Source organism: Artibeus jamaicensis, unplaced genomic scaffold (assembly GCF_021234435.1).
Source record: "Artibeus jamaicensis isolate MK-2021 breed Jamaican fruit bat unplaced genomic scaffold, CSHL_Jam_final contig_354, whole genome shotgun sequence".
Taxonomy (NCBI): Eukaryota; Metazoa; Chordata; class Mammalia; order Chiroptera; family Phyllostomidae; genus Artibeus; species Artibeus jamaicensis.
The window spans coordinates 39,063,281-39,079,960 of record NW_026521803.1 but is presented as its reverse complement, the minus strand read 5'-3'; the positions used below and the strand labels follow the sequence as shown (position 1 = coordinate 39,079,960).

Below are 16,680 nucleotides of genomic sequence, written 5' to 3'. Positions count from 1 at the left end.
CGTTGTCACCCGGTTTTTGCCTCTCGCCAGCTGTCTTCCAGACAGGGGCCAGAGAACTCTTTCTAGGAAAGCCTGTCCAACCCTGGAATTCCCCTGCCTGAATGCTCCGTCTGCAGCCCATCCCCCACCCCTCCCCCCAGCAGAGAGCCGTCCCAACAAGCCCATGCTTACTCCTTTAGCCACGACTCTTGCTGTCTCACCCTCATGGGCTACACCTGTTTCCTTGGGGGCAGCAGTGCGTGTCCGGTCCCCTGACCATGCACGTGCTCTCCCTTCTGAGCAGCACATTCTGCCTCTTCCCTTTCCCACGTCTAATCCCCGATGGTCTTTCTGATCTCATCTGAGATGGCACGTTTCAGAGCTGTCATCCCTGAACCAACCAAGTAAACTTGATTTAACAAACGCTTGTATACCTTTATCAAGTGCCAGGCACTGGCCTGAGGGCTTTACACACACTCATTCATTTGCTCCCCGAAACCTCAGCAGGAGGGAAGGAGTAGCATCCCTGTTTCAGGGATGAGGAAACTGAGGCCTTGTGTGGGTGGCGCCCTGTCTTGCCCAAGGTCGCACAGCTTGAGCAGGGGACCCCCATCTCGAGCTGCTGTCCCAACCCCTCACTAGGCTGGTTTCATGGGGAACCCGTGGGTGTTCTTTTGTAGCTTCTCTCACTAGCTTGCTGGCTGCAAGGCTTGATCTCAATTTGTATGGGGTATATATCAATTCATGTATCTGTGTGCATATGCATGTAATGTGTACGTGCACATATGTAATAGATACAATTATGTGTGTTATATAAATGTGCATGTTTGTGTGTATATATAATCTATTCAAATAAAGTGCGCATGCACATATAAATATGTTTATAAATGTACACATACAAATATACATGATTTATTTTTTGAATGGGTAATATAAGCACATATTCTTAAATTCATATAACCCAAGTTTAGGAATTCCCTCCCGTCACCTTGCATCTCCCCCCTTCTTCCCGGAAGCACCTGTTGCTGCCTGTTCCCTGAGTGTCTTCCCAGGGGCTACAGATAAGGTCTGTGGGAAAACCCTGCGTCGTTGGTGGTAGCGTATCCTGCTTGCCATTTTTAATTTGCTTGGTTTGCTTAGCGGTGCTCTTCGGGGCTCATTCTCTGTCAATACGTGAAGAGCTTCCTCATCCCTTTCTTGGCTAAACAATAGGCCGTCTGAGGGAGATGCCCTGATTCAGTTCATTGGTCTCCTTTTGCTGAGTGTTCGGACTGTCCTCAGACTTTGGCCAGTATAAACTTCGCTGCGAAGATGGCCTTCCTACAGGCACCATTGTGCACACATATGAGTTTTATCTGCAGGGTAAGATCCTGGAACTGGAATTTGAGGTCAGGGGGTAAGTACATTTATAATTTTGATGGATAGTGCCAGATTGTCTTCAGAGCGGATGTATCCATTTATTCTCCATTAGTAATTTATGAGAATGCCTCTGTTCTCCCAGCCTCACCAGTGTGTTCTAAGAAAACGTTTTGTGTTCACCAACCCTAATAATACATGTAGTCCACATTTCTCATAGATGAGTCAAGTTTAGTATCTTTTAATGTGTTTGTGAACTACTTAGATTTTTTAAAAAAATATGAGTGGACAGTCCATTTGGCTCTGTGAAATCTATCTTTTCCTACTGATTTATAGGCATTCTTTATCTATTAATGAAATTAGCCTTCTGTCGATGATTTATGTTCCAAATGGTTCTCTGCTTTGTCATTTGTCTTTGTCTGTTTTTTGGCACCCCACCCCCCCTCAGGGGCAGAATATTTTTATTTTCATGTAATCTCGTTTATCAGTTTTCTTCTTTTATAGCCTGTGGGGTTTGAGTCACGATACCATGAGCCTGCCCTCATGGCTGGGATGTAAAACTCTCCTCCACCTGCATGTGCCTGTGTGTGAGGTTGTTTCGGAGAGAACTCGAAGAGTGTAAGGACTTGGAAAACAGATTCTGGAGTCAGACTGACCTCACTTTCAGCCCTGGCTTCATCTCTGTCCAGTTCTGTAGTCCTGGATGAAATGTTCAAATGGGTGATTAGTATCTACATCCTGGAGTTTGGAGGAAGATCGGATGCAACAATGCAGGGAGGTGTCCTGTGTTGAATTACTGATAGCTGCTTTCATTGTCTTATTATTCCTCAGCAAATGCAGTAACAGTTGCCTGAGCACAGAAGCCCACTTGTCTCTTTCTTCTTCATTCCCCCAGCCATCATGCCCCCCCTATTTCCCTGGCCCCTCTCCTACCTTACTTAGCATGGGCTCTTCCGGAAGCGCCTGAGTGGTTATTTTGATTGCCTGTTTATGTGGGTTGGAGAGGGCGAAGCCTAAAGTTCTGGCTGGAGCCACCTGGAGGGCCACATGCCTCTCCAGAGTCCTCACCTGCCACGCACCTTCTCCTCCAGCCCCTCAAGGACCCTAGCACTTTGCAGGACCTTGAAGTTCTGTTTCTGTTCATGGGTCATCAGGGAGAGTCCGAGTTCTTCCCTTTGATCGTCTTGCAGCCCCTGCCTTGTAGGGTCCCCTTGCCTCTGTGCCTTCCGCTCTGTGGACAGTCCCCCCAGCTCTTACAGCTTTCGCTCACTATTCACATCTAAAGGGGCTTGAAATAGGAGCAGAGCCTACATGACAGGGAGCAGGTAGCGTGACCACAAGAGTGGAAAAGTAAGAGGTACGGGGTGTATGTAAGAATCATAAGAGCCATAAATCACTGGACTCGGTCTCCATTCCAATAGACCACATCGAGGCAGGGGGGTGACCCAAAGTAGGCAGTTTTTTAGTGGATGGTCACCCTAAAATTTTCCATGATGTCAGCGTCTGTTAACATTGACTCAAAATGTTCGTTGTCACGGGTGTTAACGCCTTAAGTATGTTTAAGATTGCACAGGGCTGTTCAAAGACACTAGTACTTTGGTGTCAGAGCTGGGGGTTGGCCTGAATTTCCTGAGTGTTATCTCTGTCCTTCCCCTTAATCCTCCCTTGCCTTCTTAAGTGCTTCCCTGGGACCCACAGCGTTAGCCGAGGCCTCTTCACATTCCAGCGGCAGGAGACGCATCGAAGCAGTAAGATCGTCTCCTGCTTAATTTTGCCCCTGTCCTGGCCATCAAAAAAATAATGCTTGGAGCACAAGTTTCAGTGGGGCGTGTCGGATGTCAGTGATGAGTGATCAGAAGCAGGCTAGGTCAGTGAGTTTAAGGGCAAGGGCAAAGGACAGCTTATGAAGGGGAAACAGGGCAGAGGAAATAAGGCATCTATCGTATTCAATGTCACAGGGGCCCTACTGAGGGAGGGACGGACACGGGATGAGTCCGTCACAGTCCTTGCCCTCAGTGGAAGGACCCACTGTGTGCTGAACACTTGACTTACCCTTGATATTTACCGCATGTAAATATTGCAGTCCTAAAAGAGGGGCATCTTTATGCTGATGTTATGTGTACGGGAGTTGAGTTGCAGAGAAGTTGGGAGACTTGATGTCGGTCCCATAGTGATCCTGGAGCTGGAGTCAAGGTGGTGAACCTGGTTTCAAACCCCAGGTTCCTTGGCTGAATTGCCACCACCTCCCAGGAACTTAACTCCAGTCAAGGAGAGAAGGTGACTGTTTTCAGTGGCAAAGTAAAACTCACGGCATAAAAATCAGAGGAGTGCCTGGATCCCCTTGAGTTTTCTTGCTGGTTGGGGTTCTGGCTGAGTTCTGTGGGGCAGTGAACATTCAGAAGAGAAAGGTCCCTCCCAGCCCCCACTTTGATAAAAGAAGTCTCCTGACCACCTGACTCGCCTGCAGGTAACAAAACAGGTTTTTAAAATATGTACTAAAGAAGCACCGCTTGTTCCTTCCTGGCAGCAGTCCCGGGGGGAAGCAGAGCTACCTGGCACCGCCTGGGACCCTGGTCCCAAGGGGTTCATCTTAAGAAATGCCTGAGGTTCCTGAATTCTCATCATGTGTTACCAGGATATTCTGTAGCTTTAAAAACCCTCAGCCCTCTCCCCCTCCACCCACCCCCACCCCTCACCCACACCCTTCCCACGTATTCAGGGATGGATTGGCTCATCCTCCACCCTGGACGCCCCTCAATGCTGACATTCACGGGGAGCATACAGTTTTCTTGGAAGAAATTCAGCCTGTCTGTGAAAGATTTCACTTATGTGCTCTCTTGCTTCCAGAAGGAGCTTCTCTAGCCCAACTTGAGACCTTGCTGTCTTCCCAAGTGTTTTGGAAACAAGCTGTGTAGTGGGAGAATTCCTGCTTTGTGAATATTGGATCAGTTTGTTCCCTGGCACGACAAGCTCTCCTTTGTACTACACATCTGAGAACAGAAGTTCTAAATAACATTTTTATATTCCCTGTCGATGTGAGTTCTTTATCTGGGGACAGCGCTGTCAAGTCCTGATGTGCTGCTTTTCCCTTCCTCCGGGACAAGGATGCTGCTGACCCACGGCACTGGGCAGGGGTGATGGGCGGGGGCCTACCCCCAGGGACTTTCTTGTTGGGTGTCTCCCGTCTCCAGTGGGTGCCCTGTGCCAGGGCGGGATTACTCAGTGGTCAGAGTGAAGGCACCTAATCGGCCAGCCGGACCGTGAGCCGAGCAGCTGAGCTAGCCAGCTACAAAGGGACCAGATGGGCAGACAGACCAAAATAGCCGCCTATCCACCTCCTTCCCGAAAATGCAGAAGGGCTGCCCCGGAGAACCGAGAAGGCCTAATTTGGTCAGAAACCCTGTGCCCACTCCGAACAGGAGACGGAATCGTGACCCTGGCGGGAGACCCCTGCCCCCAGTGTTCTGTGCTCACCGACCCCACTTGCCCACCCCCGGGTTCGGTCAGCAGGGTCTGCAACCACTAATCGGTAAGATGCCCTCCACCTTGGAACCCCTCTGACCATCTTCCTTTATTTTGTACTTGTGCAGAGAACTTGTACTTTTGGAGAGTAAGTTCTTAGGTACTCATCTTTAGGCAAACCCAATATTATAAAAATTCAGTTGTAGCCTTTGACGTTATTTTTTGGAAAATGAATCACCATGTTCCTTCAATGGCAGTCTAATACTGCCATTGTCTAATAAAGTAGGATTTCTTCCCCAAGGATAGTTGTGCTTCTGTGTAAGCTTCAAAGATGTCCTTCTCCCACTTTCATCTGACAAATGCACGTTGAGCTGTCCTACGTGAGGTCAGACTGCCCTGCGGAGCTCATACAAGGAGCCCGTGGGCGCTGGTGTTTAATAATCCCTTCAGGTCCGAAGTGCATTTCTTGCCCCTCATATCTTCAGTGAATATTTAGTTCGTGCTTCCTGTGGTCCAGGCTCTGTGCCAGTTTGCTCTGTGTCTCCTCTCCCTGGTGGGAGGAGCTAGAATGGGGGGCTGTGGCCTCCTTGGGTGGAAGGGGCCATGTTTGGTCCATGGTGTGGCCAGGAGAGCTCCTGGAAGCCAGTGCAACATGAGGCCCCGTGCGCCTGAGGTCCGGGGTAGATCTGGGTATTTTCTAAGGGGATGAGCTTTCTACTTTTCCTGTTTAACCTTTGAGTGCAAATGAACATGGGAAGTTGACTGTCCTAACAGACAAGCTCACGTGCTAATGCAGACTGCACTCCAGAAGGCAGTCGGGTGGCACCTGCACTAGTCAGTCAGTGTTTGGATAAGGGCAAGCCCCCCAAGGGGGATGGAGCCCTTCTCTGGACTCTAATTGGCTTTTGTGTTCATTCTGTCCCCTTAATTCTTTGTAGCAAAGTGACTTGTAGGGCAAAGTGGCTTACGTGTCCTGGGTGCTGTCTTATGTAATACCAGTCTTATCAAAAGATCATTTCTGCTTGTTTTGCTTTTTTTTCCCCCCTGATCCAGCTTATGTTTATTTTTCTTTCTCATTTTATTTCTTCTTGTTTATACAATTATTGTTCCTCTTATTCTTCCCACTTTGTCAATCCCCACCATCAGCTGCCAGGACAATGGGAAGAGATAGGGCACTTGGTCCGGGCTCCCCACCCCCCACTGCCCCGCTCCCTGCAATTCTTCTTAAAACCAATTGGCTAGACACCTTTAGAAATAGTCACCATTTCCCTAGAGAGTCTGTTCCATCGTGTAGGCCTCATTAGTTATAAATCTGACCCTGAAGGAGCTGGGTCATATTCACTCTTAGGGACTGAAGGGCCGTCCTGGCCTGGGTGTCCCTTTGGGCTCTGTGCCATCACCCACCCCTGCTGACCAAGGTGAGCCTGGCTTAGTAATGAGTCCTTACATTAGTGCCCTGTCATGTAAGGAAGTTCTACAGAATTGTAGCTATGAAAATCTCGTTTTGGTAAAATGGGGATGTGAAGCCCTCAATCATGTGCCTCTTAATTTATGTAATGAACCCAGAACTTGGAGATCTACAGGGTATTGGCATGTTCTGAGTGACGTTGCTAGGGAACTTGGCCCATGTCCTCAGATGATACATTGCTGCATGTGCATGCGTGTGTGTGTGTGTGGAAGGAATGAGGAAAATGGGATAGGCCATTGTTATGTACTAGCAAAGACTGGTTAGGGTTCTAGCATAACTAGAAAGACAGCATGTGTTTACAGGAGCACTCATGGGACCAGGAACAAAGCAGCCGAGAAGCAGCCGGGCATGATCAAAGCCCGTCTAATAGATCGGGTTGCTGGAACCTCTGTGTTTACGGGTTTGGTCTTCATCACAACATGTTAAGAGGTGATGCCTTAACACAAGAAAGGAGAAGAGGCCAGCTCAACGGTAACTGAGACCGTCGGAAAGCAGACATGTGACCTTGAACGTGTCAGTTCTGGGTGAATCCAAAGTCTCTTCTCTCTGCAGGGCTGGAGGGGAGGTTCCGTGAAAGGTCACCTAAGAAAAACCAAGCTGTTCTGTTCCTTGGGCTTAATATTGATTCACACGTGCAGTAGCTTTATGGCTTGTGACTTGCTTTCTCATGGGCACAACTCACATCTGTCTTGGGAAGTCCATCCTGGCTGACCTTGCCACACAGAAGGGAAGACGCTTGCTGAGTCTGGATGTCAGGCGGCCTCGAGAGCAGAGAAGGGAAGCCCCTGAGTGGCTGCGAGGTGTTACCCGGAGGCTGGGCTGACAGTGGAAACAAACCGTTTCCCCCTGGGCAGTGAGTTGACTGCCTTCAGGACGCTGCTCCTAATAAAACGCCACCCCTTTGTTCTGCCTCTGTGGGATAGCTCAGACATTTCACTGCTTTCAGCCAGTGACTGGCAAGGTGCTCCCCAGTTGCCCCCCGGGAGCCCTGTGCAAACAGACCTGTGCATGGACCCTGGGGCCCACACACCGTGTTCGTCCCCTGCATTCTGTGTCTCTCACGCAGGGCATGCTAGGAACACTCATGTGCTTCCTGCTCTTTCTGTGACGGGGCTGGTGCCCTTTCTCTAGGTCCCACAGTCATCACTAGGCCTGTTCACGTGGGAGGTGACAGCACAGCCTGCCACAACAGTACAGGCTGCGGGGCTCAATGTGAGCTTTCTTCTCTGAGTGAGCAAAGGGCATGAGACATCTCAGGGCCGGGAAGGGCAGAGCCCACGGCGAACATGGACGATCCCTGATCCAGGCCAGAGGGGAGCACTGAGCATTTGTTCTTGTGGGTTAAATAAAATTTGATGAGCAAATGTTTGTGATTAAGCCCTATTATGAGGTTTTCCGATAATGCATAACCTAATCACTGAAATCTTTGTCAGGCATTGTTTTGCATGTTAATCTGCAAAGGAAGCCAAGTGACAAGCTCTCTGATGGTCTCTGTCTTCATTATGGTTGATGCTTCATCACCCAAGTCGAGAGGGAAAATTACCGTCATCGATGATACAAACCCACAGAAAGTCCCAAAATACTTTGTGTTTGATGCTAAGATGCGAACAGAAGGCCAGTGAGCACACAGCACCCAGACCTTCAGACCCTGGGCTTCCTGGCTCCCTCCCTCCCTCCCTGCTCGGCTGCAGCCCTCCCTGAAGACAGCTGGGGACAGCACCCAGGGAGTGTCCTCTGAGGTGGGGGAGGGGGGCAAGGACAGGGGTCTTGGAGAAAGCTGACCATGACCTCCCAGGGATATTTCATTTATGCATTTTCAAGATCAAAGTAACACATGTGAGGTTAAAAAGCCAGTGAGCAAGCTGGAAGGCATTTAATAAAATATAATGGCCTCTGTATTCTCCTTCCCTTAGGCCCGCTTCCCCGAGGCAACACCGTTTCACCCTCCCACCGTTCGTTAAAGTTCTTTGGGCGATTACCTTCAGATGGTTAAATAATGTATGTGTAGCATTTGTTCTAGTGTCTGGGGCTGCTGTGGCAGAGCTCCCCAAATGGAGGAGCTTGAAGCGATAGAAATGTGTTCTCCCCGCAGTTCTGGAGTCGGCCAGGGCCGTGCTGCTCCAGGGAAGAGTCCTTCCTCCTCTCCGCCAGCTCTGGGGGTGGCCTCCATCCTGGGCTCCTGGCTTACAGCTGTATCTCTCCAATCACTGTCTCTGTGGTCACAAGCTGTTCTCCCTGTGTCAGCTGTCGTCACGTGGTGGCTTCCTCTTCTCATGAGGACACCAGTCATCGGGTGAGAGCCCACCCCAATGACCTCATCTTAGCATCTGCAAAGACCCTATTTCCACAAAGGTCATACTTGCACGTACCAGAGTCGGGACCCGAATGTAACTTTTGGGGGGACACAGTCCAACCCCTAACACCCCTCCTTCTCAGTTCATTAGCACTTGGCTTTGTTGACTTCCTTCTGGGGCACGTGAGGTTTCTCTCTATTGTTCGGCCCCATCTCCTCCCCCCGAGTTTCTCTCCTCAGTGGTATGTCACCCCTCAAAGGACCTTGCTTAAATTTCAAACAAATTCTTGCAACTTCCTTTCTTACTCGGTCCATCATAGAGAGCATCACTTAATTACCTATTTTAAAAAATGAGCACATTGGCTCTTTTGACTCCTATCCCCTCCCCACCAGTCCTAGCCTCTGTCAACTGGTGCCAAGTTTGGTAACACCTGGCTTCCTTTTGGTCGGCTGCATGGTTAAATCCTCGGCCACCTGTCCTCGGGTGCAGAATCCATATTTGTCTAAAGCTTCCATAGAGGGAGTCTACAGATGGCAAAGCAGTCGACAGTTTTTCCATTCTTTACTGCTGTGGCTCTGCCTGCTGGGTTCTGCCCTGCGGACTGTCATGAAAACGCGTCGTGCCTTTTGAAGGATGCCATAATGCATGTTTGTGTCCTGCCTTAGAATCTACGCCGTGTTTGGCTGTAGGTGGCAGCGTGCTTTTCGGGCTGAGTTTGGAAATCCCTTTTATTAGTACAGCTTTTGAAATCCTTTTGCATTACATGTGGAAATGGAGCTTAGCATCTCATTAGGGAATGTTTGATCACATGAACTAACACCTGTGTGGGTCTTTACTTTTTTTTTTTAATTGATTTGAGACGGAACGGTGGGGGGGAGAGAGAGAAACATTGATTTGTTGTCCCACACACTCATGACTCCACCAGTTGATTCTTGAATGTTCCTGACTGGGATTGAACCCACAGCCTTGGCATATTGGGACGATGCTCTAACCAACTGAGCTACTTGGCCAGGGCGGTCTCTACTCTTTATGAGTGGCTAACAGCAGGCCACTCATTGTAAGCCCATACTGGTCAAACTTTTGGATCTTGTAGCTTTTTTCTCCCTGTTTGTTCCCTTCTCTCTTTTAATTTAAGAACCAATATAGAGATACTAACTAACTTCTTATTTTGCCAATTTGGGATATTAAGAACTTAGCTATTATTTACTCTAACTGGTAAAATAATAAATTTCACTATATATTTTTAAAAGGAATGAATTTTAACTTTAAAAAACTCAGTACCTTTTCTAAAATTTCCCATTTTCTGTAGACTGGTGAAACTGTCCAGAGGAAGGATGTCCTGGGTCAGCCTTGTCTAGTGGATCTGTGTTTACTTTTAATGCATGTTGAGCATCACTGCTAATTATTTCTTTTCTGGTTAAGTGGATTCATTAGAGCCTAGGTTGGAAGACACTCAGGACCAGAGGGCAGGCTCCTCGTGGGCTGGGAAGCATGCTCGCCCTATTTGGTGACCCCTCGCTATGATAGACCCGTGCCCCAATTCTGTACCCCTTTGTCCAGGCCACCTGAGCCATCTGAAAAACCTGGGGTACTGGGCAGGAGAGGCATTTAAGATTCGGCATCTTTGCAGAGGTAGCCCGTGACTAAATTACCCCTTTGTCTGAATTTCTAGAAGTTAAACAACATGGTCACAGAATAGCATTTGCCTCTGTGTGTGTGTGTGTGTGTGTGTGTGTGTGTGTGTGTGTATTCTAGCGGGTCATTTTGTACCTGAGGAACTGTAATAACTGACAAACTGAAGCATTCCACAGATGCACAATGATGGCATTTTTACAGTATTCTCAAACTAAATTTAAAACAGAATGAGATTAGTGACTAGATTTGTTCCAGCGAATATATTTGATTAATTAACCATCTGGTTAAGTTCTTTCTCTCCTTAAAGAACAGGCAGATTGGGGTATTACCATTACTAAATTTTACGACATTCCTCCACTACATTCAGTGGAATTTAGGTATCAGAATGTTAATGTTTTAATATGACATTTTGTGAAATTCCCCTCAAATAAGAACAGAATTAATCCCTTGTTTGTTTGTGGTTTTTAATATTTTTTTGGTAAGAAATGTGGGTGTGTGTGTGCCCGTAATCAGCCACAGACTGTTTTAATGGCTGGTCGCACAGGGCACACGGTGCTGTCCTAGGGCCATGCAGTCTAGAACATCAGTTGGGTATCTTCATACCACCCCCGAGAGGTAGCTAGACTGTGTTTTCCCACGTTTTTTTTTTACACAGGGGAAATTCAAGGGTAAGAAGTGAGTAGCCCAAGTTTACTCAGCAAGTGAGTTCCAGAGCGAGAAAAGGAAGTCCAGTCTCTTCAAACCACATCACCTACCCTGGCTAGTGAGTGGCCGTGTCTGGGTCCACGTTTTCCACCTTCAGGACTCACTCTGGGCCACATCGGGGTTTGAAGAACTGAATGGTCCGATGGGTCAAACACAGCTTTCCAGTCAGAAGCACAGAGAGTCAGACCCAAAGAAGCAGAGATAGAGGTGGCTGTCCTGCCCCAGGGCGCAGTCCCATTGGGGTAGAAGTGGGCGGGGCTCTGAACACGCAGCATCACCGCGTCTGAGCTGTTTATTCAAAGGACTGATCGGGATGGAGCGGTCCACTGTGCCATGTTGTTTCACGGGTGGCCCATAACATGTAACACAGAGCAGGTCTGGCTGTCCTTCATGGAGCTGGAAAAGGAGCTGGCTTTGTACTGCTCTATTTGTGTGTCATTTAGCTCTTTGGACCTCAGCTGTGCTGTCGGTAAAATGGAGAAAATGATGTTAACTCCCCAAAGGCAGGGGATCAGAGCAGACCTCCCCAGCGCCTTGATTCTCGTCAGCATTCTTAAAGAGGAGGCAGACTTGGAGACCTGTGCTCCTTAGGTCTACCCGCTCTGCAGCGGGGCCCCCGCCGGAGGCCCAGGCCGAGACACAGGGCCTGGGTCCTGTAGCTTTGCACTCATCTCTGTCCTGGTTCCCCTTGACCTTTGGAAGACCTTGTACCTCGCTGTCTCTTTATTCCCAACCAGTGGTTTTTGCCGTCATACTGGGAATGTGTCGCACGAGTGCCATCAGAACAGTGCCTTGTGGCCACCCCATGAAGGTCTGATCTTCATCCTAGTTGAAATCGAACACCCTGTGTAACGAATGAGGACAGTACCACCCAAAGGTTTGGACCGCTCCGGACCACCTCTTTTCAGAACCCATATCTGGAATCTATGCATTAATTTAAAATATAAACAATAACATCGACTCACACACAAAAAAATCTGGCATTGATAATCATGATTCCCATGGCGAGGCGGACTCATCAGAAAGATGGAATTCACTTGGAGCGCAGTTTGGTTTTTGTCTGGTCATGTTGTACGTGGTAATTGTTATGAAACAGAAAAACACCAGGCGTCCCTTTAACTCCCAAACAAACATTCTAAGTAGTCGGAGTTTGCTGTACATAAAAGGAAGCTTGCTCTCACGCCGAAGCTTGCCAAATTGTGAGTTCTGAAAGTAAAGCCCAAAGAAAGAATAACTTAAGCTTTCCGTGGGTGGAAAATAAACACTAACTTTATATGCATTTCAAGAACGTAAAAGACACAGGTGGGAAACGAATCCTCCTCGATAAGGAAGAAATGCTTAGTCGTGTGGAAAAAAGAAAACATTCAGCCCGGTTTGGAACTGTGCAAGTCCAGACAGTTTCTTTCTTTCTTTTTTTTTTTTTTTCTGGTTAGCTGCTCATAGCCACAAATATGTATATTATTTCCTTCTTGCCCACAATTATACTAAGAATCATCTTTCTAATATACTGGGGAATCCCAAATAAAAATCTCATTTTCCTAAAAAACAGACAGGTCTTTAACTCTAGCAATTACATTATTTATATCTAGAATCTAAATTAGAAAAAGGAACCATAGAGGTCTCAAATGTCTACCTTGGATTTTTCTCCCCAATTTATACTGTAAGCAGCTTCTGTGCTGAAGGAGGGGTGTGCCCTGGTCACTGGTGTTGTGAAAGAGCCCTCGGCTCCTCGGGGGGTCTCTCCAGTTCTGTGATATAGCGGAAGGGTCACAGAATATTTTAACCCTTTTATGAGCATTGAAACATATTCTTATATGGGAAATGATCATTAACTACCTTGAATATTCTTTTTAGCCAAGTATGTCTGAAGAGCAAACCCAGCTAACTTCCTCATTGGTCAGTAGAGGGTCAGGTCCTAGGAGCGTGGACCCGAGACAGGCCATTTGGGTTCATACTTCATCTCTGCCCTTTTCTCTTTGGTTCTCGATGCTTCCTTTTGCTCATCTGCAAAGGGCCAATCACAGAGCATCTTCCCTGTATGTGTTGCTGTGGCTTAACAGGAATCCAGTCCTTAGAACAGTACCCGGCACGCACTGTGTACTCTGTACATGGCACCTATTATGTTGGATAATGAGGAAAACGAATAAATTCAGACTGTGCATCACAGGAGTCATTCCACTCACTGTGAAACTAGGTTTGGGTTGATGGCGTTGGTATCTGTTGTCTGTGCATTCGCTTAAAGATACTCAGATCCTGGATGGCAGATGCTAGGATGCTACCTGTTACGTATGCTGTCCCAGCTCCGGGTCTGGTAGCTTCCTCTTCATGGAGCCCGTGTGGAGCAGCCCCTGCCAATCTACTTGCACATGGGAGGGATGGAAATGGTATTTTTAATAGGAGCCCTCCCACTAGGACGTGAGTGCATGTGCAGAGACTGAGCAAGTCGGAGTTCGGACGTTCATGAAGCAAGTGAGCCCGTCAAGTAGGAGTTGTCAGTTCACTTGAAAGTAAATTTTCTGTCAATAAACTATGACATGAATGGTCAAGATTTAACAAGTTCTGCTTCCTTGTAGACTTTCACTTCATTATATCTAATAATCTCAGTGAATAAAGATTTTATTGGTCCTTTTTGAAGTATTAGGAAAATTGGCATCACTCTGATTTCAGAAATAAAAGATTGGTAGAGACATAAATTCACCCTTGTAACTTGTGTTTTCTTTTTAATTTCCAGATGGTAAGCTGAGTGCTCAAGTTCACTACCTAACACTGACTAAAAAAATGACATTTAAATATAAAATGTCCTCCTTACTCATTCTTTTTCTTAAGGGTATACAGTCATGGTTGACTTTTAATTACTAAAATTAACAATTTCCCCTTCTACCAATACTGAAAGTCCATGGTATCCCTAAACTGAATTGCACATTAATTATTATAAAGAACATTATAAATCTTCCCAAGCCAGGTTTTTAATAGATTATTCATAGAGTTGTTGACTACTGTTATTTGTTGTCATTTTTAATATTCTACTTGGACTCATGGAGCACATGTTGCTTCAGAAATGCTTTAAAAGAGTAATTTTACTAGTAAGTGGAATAAATTCCTTAACTAGTGTTCAAAATACCTAAAAAATTAAAATAAAGAAGTTTGAATGTTAACATTTAGATTACGGAGAGGTGAAGTTCACCAGTTGGTTAAATCTGCAGGAATTCTTCTTTCCCTATTAGAACCACCGCAGTTTTGAGTGGGATATGTTTTGTACATAAAATGGAAAATACACCACACATGGTCGTCATCACATTAACTGGACTTGGTCCCCATCATGGATTTCATGAAACATCACCAAGTGAATCTACACTTGAGAGAAGCCACTAAATTCTAACATTCAATGACCATGCGACAGTTGGCAAATGTATTATTTGCAATGTTCAGTACTACCAGAACTTTGTTCTTATTACTTGATTAACTGGGTTCAGTTTTCATTTGTTAAAAATCGTCACTTCATTAACAAGGAGGGAATTCAAAATTGAATCCCTGTCTTCTCGACATCCACAGGTGATGGGGTATTTTGATGGAAAACAAAGGCTTACTTTGTGTTTCCTTGAGACGTCCGGGAGAGGCTCTGCCTCCAATTTCAGATATGCAAATTCCTGGTTTAATATGTAATTCAACGTGCTTCTATCGAGGGCCTCTCTGTGGAGGGAGTATCACACTCTAGCAGGAGTATGTGTTTTGGAGTCAAACTGTTCTTGGCTCAAATCCTGGCTCAGCTACTTGCTCCCTGTGTGGCCTCGAGCTTCCTCGTCTTTCCAACAGCAATCCACGGACTTCTACAAGAGTTAAGGGAGAAGATGGGATGCATGTGTACGGCCTTCTGTGGGTGCTCTCGTCCCTTCTCTTGCCCATGGGGGGCCCACTGTTGTAATCCCTGTCCACAGTGTGGGTGGGCAGACGGGTGTTAGAAAACACCACTGCCAGTCCGGAGCCAAACATACTGGATTGTGACATCCTAGGCCAGTCCATTCACCGCAGGGGTTTTGTTTAACAACCGTTCAACTCAGGGTTGACCTTTACCTTATGATTATTTCTAAGAGCACTTTCGGATCTGACCTGCCGAAAGCCTATGCTATCATGAAGCAATAGGTAAAAGAATAAGAAACTAATAATAGGGTGTTACATGGGCCACACCGACCACAATGATACAGCGTGAAGGAAGAATGAGTTGTTCTTGAATGACAGATTAGAGGTGATCAGCCATGAATCAGAAATTGCTCTAAAGTACATGCTTGAATTTGTCCTCTGCCAAAGGCTAGTTTCTTAGGACGGTAATAGGTGGCCATTGAGAAAAGGTTTCCGAAGTCACCGGGGAAATGTGGACTTCCACAGGTTTCTTTCCTGCAGACTTTCTCAGAATCTCTCCTGTGCTTTATGATTCCAGTATGGGGGGGTCTAGCAATTGGATGAAACACTTCCCAAGTGTATTTCATCATGGAATCAGAATTATGTTGCGCCCAAGTAAACATCTTGCCGGACTATTATTTCATGGGAGTTATTTTGCAAAGATGCTGCTGTGTGTTTTTGGACCAGGAATGTGGTACAGTATGGATGCCATTGACTGAACCCACGGAATGTGCAGAGTGCCGACCACTTGTAAGCCAGAGATGAGTAAGACCCGTCACTGCGACACGTCTGCTGATGAGGCTCCGCGTGTGGCCCTGTCCGCGTGGGTGAGAGCAGGATGCGTGGGGGGACAACATCCCACCAGAATCAGCTGGGGGTGAGGAGACCTGGGTCCTGCCTTGCATGTGTTTTTCTCCATTTTTCTCTAGTGCTTTTATCAGGATATTTGCACCCTCTTTGCCTCAGAGAAATTCTGAAGATAACACAAATGTGTGTGGGCCCACCCTCAGGTGGTTGCAGTTAAACCAGCTGGTAGTTTCGTTTGGGAGATGTTACAAAATTGACTCCAAGCGTTAGCTTTGGGGCCATCACTGTCTCACCACCCCTTTGACACTCAGCTCTAAAGTCAAAATGTAGTGTAAGGAGAGGAGCCGAAAAACAAGCAAGCAAACAAACAAACAAACAATCCCACGCACGTGGGCAGCCTACCTGTTCAGCAGCGGTGTGATCCCGAGGTGTTGGTTGATCTTGCTGGTGGAATTTGCATTTGGGTATCTTATTGATGAAATACGAACGGAGTTTGAGCCGGGCTGATTTTCCTGGGATGAGCCTGTCTTCCCACCAGGCAGATCCGCCTGTGCACTGCCCCACCACTGGTTTTTCTGCCAGTCAGGGCCTTAGGAAACGTTTTGGCAGGTTGTGCCATTATTTTGCTCGTGTTGTGAGTAGCGTTTCTCTGACCTTTTGTTATTTACTGAAACGGTCTGGCCTGTTTTCTTTTAAGAGAAGCGTGAAATGAAGGGGAGTCAAAGAGCACAGGCTGACTTTGGTATCGGAAGACTAACTTCAGGCTGCTTGGCTCCAAGGACACTTTTAAAGTCCAGGGGTTGACGGCCTCCTTGTCTCTTATTCCCAGGATTTTAAGGGGTCTTTTGGGGGGACGGTATTCCCACTAAAGTGGATACATGTAAGGTTAGCCGTTTATTTAAAACATTTCACATCTGAAGCACAGCCCTCTAAGAGTTTTCTTCTGACATCTTGGGCATGGTGGGTTGTCCAAAGCCCCTCCTGTTTTGAACAGGGATGGGACCTGTTTAGAGGAAGATGGACCCCATTTCAGGGCTGACTTTTACGATCATTTCTAAGAGCACTTCCAGGTCTGAC

The 16,680-nt window shown here is 47.0% G+C and overlaps 1 protein-coding gene and 1 long non-coding RNA gene across 2 annotated transcripts in view; one reads left to right on the top strand and one right to left on the bottom strand.

Moving 5' to 3' along the window:
* BCL2 (BCL2 apoptosis regulator) overlaps positions 1–16,680 on the top strand; it is a 165,113-nt gene that overhangs the window by 47,575 nt on the left and 100,858 nt on the right. The gene's annotated exons all lie outside the window — the stretch shown is intronic.
* Positions 10,277–16,214, bottom strand: LOC128627229 (uncharacterized). Its single transcript, XR_008391378.1, has 3 exons — positions 16,006–16,214; positions 11,611–12,105; positions 10,277–11,362 (listed from the first exon to the last, which is right to left on the bottom strand). It is a non-coding gene; the product is annotated as an uncharacterized LOC128627229 (long non-coding RNA).